The 8,407-nt window shown below is 54.3% G+C and overlaps 1 non-coding gene across 1 annotated transcript; it reads left to right on the forward strand.

Moving 5' to 3' along the window:
- The first annotated feature begins 984 nt into the window (after nt 1-984).
- On the forward strand, nt 985-1,091 carry LOC147731683 (U6 spliceosomal RNA). Its single transcript, XR_015308870.1, has one exon. It is a non-coding gene; the product is annotated as a U6 spliceosomal RNA (small nuclear RNA).
- The last annotated feature ends 7,316 nt before the right edge of the window (nt 1,092-8,407 follow it).

Here is an 8,407-nt window from a genome sequence, read left to right on the forward strand (position 1 = left end):
CGTTTTCGTGTGGCATTCCATTTGCCGGTGCTTAGGTCCCCGGGTCTTGGTCGGGTATGGGCGCCCTAGTGGGGGTGTCACCGGTCCTGGCCCTTCGGGCTGTCTTCCCCCGGGGTCCGTCGGAGTCGGGTCTGGCCTTCGTTGCATGGTCTCGCCCTGCCCCGGTGGTGTTTCGACGCCTGGGGCCTCGGCTCGGTCTGCCTCCGAGGTCTCTGTTCACGGAGGGGGGCTCGGCCCTCCGGCCCGGGTTCTACTCCTCCTTCCGGGTCCTTATTACCTGTCTTTCGCGTGACCTTTCGGTCTGCTGTACGCGTCTCCCCCGTGCCCTCTGAGATCGCGGGTCCTCGGCAGGATTCGCTTGGACAGGGCCGGGGTGCTCCTGGGCGCTCGGCTCGGCAGCGCATGGCCTTAATTTGGAACGTTGCAGTGGGGAGGTGCCTGGCACCCGCGCGTGGTTGCCACGCTAGTCGGGGTGCGTTCCTGTTTTTAGTTCCCGGCGGGGTCCGCCGCCCCGGGTACCCTCTCCTATGGCGAGCTAACGGTTCGCGCCTCCTGGCCGATCCCGGATCTTCCCATACCATGGTTGGGTCCCCCGCTCTCGGCATCGGTGTTGTGCCGGCTCTTGTCGGCTGGCCTGCCTCCTTCGGCAGGCCCGGTTCTGGGGCGGATGCTCGGGGTTGTGGCTTGCTACGGGGTTCCCGCAGGTCTTCCACGTGCTCTGCCTGTGCCCGGCACTGGGCGCCCTTCTCGCATTGGCGCGGTCGGCTTGGTGCTGTCCCCGCCTCCGTGGTCCCCTTGCGGGTCTTGGTTTTCCGGTCTGAGGGGTGTTCCTGGAACGTGGCCCCTTCTTTCCTGTGGGCCCGGTGGGCGGCCTTGCAGGCCTTCCACAGTCCGGTGTTCGACGGCCTGGTTTCCTTGGTGGCTCGCTTGGCTCCGATGTTATTTATCCTTCGCCCACGGGCGCTCTGCCGGTCTCCCCCTTGGGTGCTCGCTTCGGCTGCACATATACTAATAGTGGTACGTTACTGAGGAGATTTGCAGGGCCCCTGCGCGAGGGTGACTCGCAAATTCGTGAGGAGTTCCACAGGAGTTTTCTCTCTCGTTCTACGAGCTCTTCGGGGTCCGCCCTTTTGGGCCCCGGCCCTCGGTGGCTTTGCGGTTCCTCGCCTTTCAGGTGGTTTTCCCTGGTGGCGATGGTGTCTGCTGGGCGGATGGGCGTGCGGGGGTCGTTCCTCCGCTCCCCGCCCTTCTTGTGGGTTTTGCCGGACGGGGTTGTTCCTCCGGCATGTCCCCCGTGTCCTTACCGGGGTTCCTTCCCTGGGGCCTCGGACTCAGGTGGTATCTTTACCGCTTTTCCCGGCCAACGCGGTTCCTCCCTTGTCCGTGCTGGTTGTTCGGCGTGCTGTTATGGCTTCTCTTGGCCGCACGTCTTTCCTTCCCCGGTGGGATGACCTGTGTTGTGTCTTTTGGCCCGGTTCGTTCGGGCCGCTAGCCCTCGTTCCACCTTGGTTCGCGGGCTTACACAGGCTGGCATCCTTCCCTACGCTTCGCTGGGTTCGGTGGATCCGGCGGGGGCCCAGGGTCGGTCCGCGAGGTGTGGCTCTGTTCCCTGGGCCCCCTTAGTGGGTGTCTCCTCTGTGGAGTTTTATCTGGCTTCGGCGTGGTCATCCCCCGCCTGGTACGTGGGTCTCTAGCAGTCCCGGGGGGACTTCGCTGGGGCCATTCTGAGTGCTGGTGCTGCGACTCCTGGTTGGCCTTCTTTTCCTGGAGGTCTTGATTTCAGGTTTCCTGTGATCCCTGTTTTCTTTTCAGTTGTTATACTTCAACCTTGGGTTGGTTTCTCTGCATCACCGCGTGGTGTTGTTGTTATGGTGGTCAATGAAGCCTTGTTGGCTTGGGTATTTGCTCACTATGTAACTCAGGGGGCGAGGAAGACTAACGAGGAGGTAATGCCCCGGTTACTTACCGGTAATCTTCATTACTCCGAGTATAGTCTTCCTCGCCACATGAGTTCCCTCCCCCCCCTCCCTGTCTGGCTATCGGCTTCATTGTTTGCTTGGTAGATCAGGCTGATTGGTTGGGCCGGCCCGCCTCTTATAGAGGTCAGGTGGGACTGGTCGGCCATGTTGGGAGGGGGTGGGAGGTGGTTTCTTTTTGCTTTGGAGGGTTCTGTTGTGGAGCTAAAGCTCACTATGTAACTCATGTGGCGAGGAAGACTATACTCGGAGTAATGAAGATTACCGGTAAGTAACCGGGGCATTCCTGTCCTTTCCCCTTGTGCTGGCACAGTTTTATCAGCCTAGCGCCAATGGAGGCACCCTTGAACCATGGTGCAAGGGTGCTTGTGTTGTAGGCAGGAATGTTTTTGCGTAGGGGGGTGCAGCTTCCTGAACAAAAACAATCTTAAAAGGCCTTTTCCTCTTTCTGTGTGTGCTGCAGACTGCAGCACACATAGAAAGAGGAAAAAAGAAGGAGAAACAAACATATTGCTTTTGTTACGCCTCCACTGGGAGGCTAATCTTTTTGGTGCATTCCCATGTTTGGTAAATCTGGGAATGCATCAAAAACCATTGGAGTTGTGTAGGATCATCCACAAAATGTCTTCCTTGTGCAGAGTAATGCATCGCAGTGTAAATCGCTCTATTGCATTACTCCATATTTTGTAAGCCATTCAAAGCCATGCAGAGTGGCTGTATATGGCTTTGAAAATATGATTTTTAGGTTTGTGTTGCTCTTGCGCCACCCTGTGTGGTGCAAGAGCCACGCAAACTGGCCTCATAAACATGGCCCACATTGTCCTTTAATGTCTCTGCCAAGATAATTTTCATTTATCAGTCTCACAATTTGATGAGACGTTAAACCGTCTGAAGGCAAGAACAACTGTCAGACCTCTCATAACAGAGGCTTCCTACACCAGCTCTATCTGAGGTTGCAAGGAGGAGTTTTTAAGAGGACGGTCTCTTGTAACAGCTCTATTTGTGCATCTTTAACATATCTGCAGGCATTTCATTCCAAGACAGCCATCTTTCTATGTCTCAACTGCAAATCCTTGGTGAAGAATCTGCTATGTTAGATATTACTGATCTGACTTAATGTTTGCGCATGGGTTTCCCTGTCCTTACTGTAGGGTATATCCTGTCCTGCTCACCTTGGTATAAGTGCCAAAGAATATAATCCATTTGAAGTAAGATGGATGGGAACCCGTCCACAAAACTCTAAATCAACCCCTATGTTTTCTTAGCTGTGGATCTGGTGTATAATCAAGGCTTCTGTAATTAAATGACAGAAAAGGACCACATTTTGCACCAGGTTGACTAATTATGCAGCATTAAAACCCTACCAGGAGTACACATTTTGTGGTAGTGTTACATCATTATTTGTCATTTTTTACACTGGCTGAGCAAAGATTTCAATTCATTAACACTTGAGTACGGTAGTCAACACCTAGAGGTGAACTGCTAACCTTTACAAAGGGTCTGCCATTGAGCGACAACACATGAAGATGTGTTCATTTGTAACTTTTGATCTGTTTGAGTTAGAAACTATTGTTTTGGTAAAATATGCAAATTATGCAGCAGATGATGGATTTTATGGCACGTGTGGCCATTGAATAGTGTATCACTTATAGTGATAGGGTAAATATCTTGACAGGGATGAAAAAATAGTGTACATTTATAGAGAGATTGATCAACTGGTTCTTTAGGTTTTAGGCACCAGAGTATAGAAGACTATCATCCTGGAAAAGTTGGATGTTAAATGACTTGCAGAGACTTGGTTATGTTGTTGGACTCCAAGAGTAAGGGTATGATGGGCCGCGATTCAAGCAAGAAAAATTACCCAATCCCTTTAGCTGGGTAGAAAAAAACCAGTCATAACTGGGGAGTTGTGTGCCTCCCAACTCCATGGGACCAGGAGCGTAACGGAGGCCCGACAGCTCCCACGGTGCGGGGTTGCCGCTAGGGTTTCTTGTTTTGGAGGGGGACTCCCTCACCCTGTAAGCCATGCAGTTGAGTGCCTTGCAGAATGCGCGCAATGGCATGGAATAAGAAATAGTTTAACACTTAAGAAAGCCACTCAGCTTTACTGAGCAGGCACCGGCAAGGTTAGGGGGGCAACCATTCAGGGGGTCCCCATCTCCCTCATTCTGAGGGGGGGCAGCATTTTGCATTGCGCCACTGTGTGGGTCCGGTGTCAGTGCACTGGCAGCACCAATGATAGCTCCGTACTTAGATTTGAGAAGATTAGAATAACCCTCGCATGTGCCTATTCAGCGGAGACCCCAGACTCCATACTTACCGGCCCCCACATTCTGCTGTTGCCAAAGGTGGGAAATAATGTCAGCCAACAAAACCTGGTATCATTAGTGGTCGTTGTTGGCCGCAGTTTATTAATAACCAAAGACATGTTAATAACACAAACTGGTTTCAAGCAATCTTCCATTTTGCGAACATCACTCATCAATCATAATTGGCATATTACACATTATGATACCCTCTTGTGATAGCGGGTGTCAGTCTCTTCGTGCCCTCCTTAGTTCGAAAATGGGGCTTGTACACAAACCAGTTTGTTGCCAGTCTATTGGTGCTCTAGTGGTTGGTTGCCCACGCCTTCTGCGTGTTGCTGAGGGGAGCTTTCCAGTCGGGAGTTAGGTCCCCAGCTCGCTACCAAATTGCGCCCTGCCGTCCGGCCGGGTCTGGGCGGCGAGTGCCGTCTCCTCCTGTAACTCCCCTCCTTTATGCCGCCACGTCTCCCTGCCGTGCGGCATTCAAAAGTGAGTGGCCATCCTCTTACACACCGCCCGCCGGTGAGTTTTCTTAGTCAACCAGTGTAGGATTTCCGCTAACGCCCTTTCCCTTATCCAGCACTGCGACTTTTGCTGTTCCTTAGGTGTGGGTGGGTGGGCTTCAGTCGTTGTTGCTGTCGCGCCGTTCTCCCAGCTCCTCGAATGCGATGTGCTTCTGCTGGGAGGGCGGCGTCGCTTAAATCCTCTTGAGCCCTCCATGCAGGCCTCAGGTGAGTCCCCCTGATTGGGGGGTTCAAACAAAGCCAGGTTGACCATTGGGCGCCCTTTGGGGGCGCTCAGGTCAACCGGTCACTTCCGGCCGGGTGGCTGGTGCGCACCCCGCTTCCGCTGGTTCCTGTGTGCATCGAAGCGCCCAGAACCAGTTTACCCCCGCTGGTGGCACCACAAGGGTTATGGCGCCGGCCTTTGAGCCTCCCCCACCCTTCGGGCGGGTGCGGCGGCCTCTGCAATAACCCTCGCATGTGCCTATTCAGCGGAGACCCCAGACTCCATACTTACCGGCCCCCGCATTCTGCTGTTACCAAAGGTGGGAAATAATGTCAGCCAACAAAACCTGGTATCATTAGTGGTCGTTGTTGGCCGCAGTTTATTAATAACCAAAGACATGTTAATAACACAAACTGGTTTCAAGCAATCTTCCATTTTGCGAACATCACTCATCAATCATAATTGGCATATTACACATTATGACACCCTCTCGTGATAGCGGGTGTCAGTCTCTTCGTGCCCTCCTTAGTTCGAAAATGGGGCTTGTACACAAACCAGTTTGTTGCCAGTCTATTGGTGCTCCAGTGGTTGGTTGCCCACGCCTTCTGCTGTTGCGGAGGGGAGCTTTCCAGTCGGGAGTTAGGTCCCCAGCTCGCTACCAAATTGCGCCCTGCCGTCCTGCCGGGTCTGGGCCGCGAGTGCCGTCTCCTCCTGTTACTCCCCTCCTTTATGCCACCACGTCACCCTGCCGTGCGGCATTCAAAAGTGAGTGGCCATCCTCTTACACACCGCCCGCCGGTGTGTTTTCTTAGCCAACCAGTGTAGGATTTCCGCCACGCCGCAGGGAGGCCCACGTCTCACTGTGGCTCCCCCCCCCTGCACCTGGTTCGTGGCTCCCACCTTTCTCCATATTTTACCCCATTGTTCTTTTCTTTTTTTTTTATTTTTTTTTTTTAGTTGCAACCTGCGAGTGACATTGCACCCCACAAGTTATCCCAAAACACCTTCATCCCCTTTTCGGATAGGTGTACCCCGTCTTGCCCATAGAGCTACGGGCGGCCCGGGTGGATGAGGCCGTGCCAAATTGATTCCAGGCAATTGGCGAGGCAAAACTTGTGCATTGCCACATTTAGCTTCCTTCTTGCGTTGTCGACGGCCTTGTTGGAATCGGCCCCTCTCCAATGTTTCCTGCTGATCATTTCGGACCAGACTACCGTCGTGGGTCCCAGCCACGCTGCTGTCTTGGTGAGATCCCTTTGGATGGCTTGCCCGACTGCTTTTCGCCCTAGCCGGGTCAGGTCGTTGCCCCCAAGGTGGATGATCAGGACGTCGGGCAACCAGGCCGAATCTGCCATGAGGCCGTCCAGCGTCGGCAGTAGCTGCTCCCATCTCATACCTGGCTGCCCTATCCACCGGATGTACGTCGCTTTGGGCCTGTTTATGCTGCGGCCCCCCTGCCGCCACCAAGACTCCATCCGGGACACGAATGAGTGCCCCACCACCCAGACCAGCTGCGGGCGTCCCCCTGTCGAGAGAAAGCATTCTGTTAGGTGGCTTTCTGCGCACCGTGTGCATTTAAGAGAGGGAGGGGGGTGCTGTCACCCTGCCGTGCGGCATCCCAAGGCGACTCCCTCTCCCCTCCCCCCCCCCGTGGCTTTCTCTCTCTTTTCTCTTTTTTTAAAAAATTTTTTTTATATGAGGTGAGGGCGTATGTACGACTTGTACGCCCTGGAGCGCCATCTGCCCACTGCCTGGATCCTGTCCTCTGGCATGCCATGCTGCGCTGCCGAGGTCGCTGCGCCGATCCTGAAGGAGTGAGAGGCAAACGATGCCGCGCAATACCCGGCTTTACCAAGGCCTTGGCGCATTATGGCTGTAAACTGGAACTTACCCAGGTTCCTCCCGTCCTTATGTATGAAGAGAGGGCCCTCACCAGCTGGTCGAGCCCCCATGTACTTGAATAACCAGCAAACCGCGCAGAGCCCCGACTCTGGGATGCAATGGAGACGTATCGTCGTCCCCCTCCTTGCCCTGTCCGTTTTGGACTGTCTCAGCGTTAATTCAACTGCCCTCTCCATTGGTTTAATGTCTCTTGCCTGCAGGCATTGCTGCGCTGGGCCCGACTTGCTGGGGGCTACCAATTCGCTGATACGGAATGCTCCGAAGAAAGCCGTCGTGAAAGCCGCCCTAAATAGCAGCAGCTCATATTTATCCGATATTAAGCCCGTGAGGGCTCCAAGGAGCTGGCCAAGTTTGGCAAAATCAATGGGACGCCTGTCGTCCATCTTTCTACCTTCAACCCTCCTCCAGCCTTTTAAGGCCGTCTTTAGATAGGCCGAGGTAGTGGGGTCCTCGCCTGTGTAAAGCCTGGCAAAATGGGCGATGGCGGACAAATGCGCCTGGGCCCACGATCTAGTTTTTCTCGACTCGAATGCCCATTGCACGAATTTCTCGACTGCTGTGCGAGTTTTTGCCCTGTCTTCCAGCGATCTTAGGCCCCCAACTCTCATTACCGTGCCCGCGTATGTCCTGTATCTTCTGTTAGCCTCTGCGGTAAGTGATTGCCCTATTAGCCATGATAAGTCTACTCCCCCAGGTCCCAAAGGGACGATGGAAAGGGGGTCATCTCCTTGTCCGCCCCGGGCACCAGTTCTCTGAAACGTTTCATTTGGGCCCATGAGAGCGCGTCTGCTGCTGAGTTCTCTGCCCCTGGCAGGTGGCGTGCTTTCAGCTCCAGGTTCCCTTCCAGCTGCAATGTAATTAACTGTCGCATTAGCCTCAGCATATCCGGGTATCTCGCTGCGCCTCTGTTAATGGCCTGCACTACTCCCATGTTATCTGACCAAAGCGTGAGTTTCAGGTTTTTTATTTTCTCGCTCTAAATGGTCAGAGCCACAATGATCGGGAACAGCTCGAGAAACGTGATGTTCCTGGTGAGCCCCTGCGCATGCCACTCATCCGGCCACTGGTTGGCGCACCAACTGTTTCCCAGGACCGCGCCGAAGCCAAGGCTTCCGGCCGCGTCTGTGTAAAGAGCTATCTGTTCGGCCGTTACCCACCCTGCCCTCCAAATCAGCACCCCGTTGAAATCTTGTAGGAACTCGTCCCACACCTGCAGGTCCTGTTTCACGCCTGCGCTCAGCCTGATGTGGTGGTGCTTGTGGGTGACGCCGGCCGTCAGCCCTGTTAGGCGTCTTGAAAATACCCTGGCGGGCGGGATTACCCGAGCTGCGAAGTTGAGTCTACCTATCACTCGTTGGATTTCCCTCAGGGTGGCCTTGCTCCGACCCCGTAGCTTCGATACTTCCTCGCGAAATTCTTCCACTTTGCCTGGAGGCAGCCTGGCCGTTCCTGCTATAGAGTCCAATTCTATGCCCAGGAACGTGAGACTTGTGG

This window comes from Lissotriton vulgaris, chromosome 2_1, assembly GCF_964263255.1.
Source record: "Lissotriton vulgaris chromosome 2_1, aLisVul1.2, whole genome shotgun sequence".
NCBI classification, from domain to species: Eukaryota; Metazoa; Chordata; class Amphibia; order Caudata; family Salamandridae; genus Lissotriton; species Lissotriton vulgaris.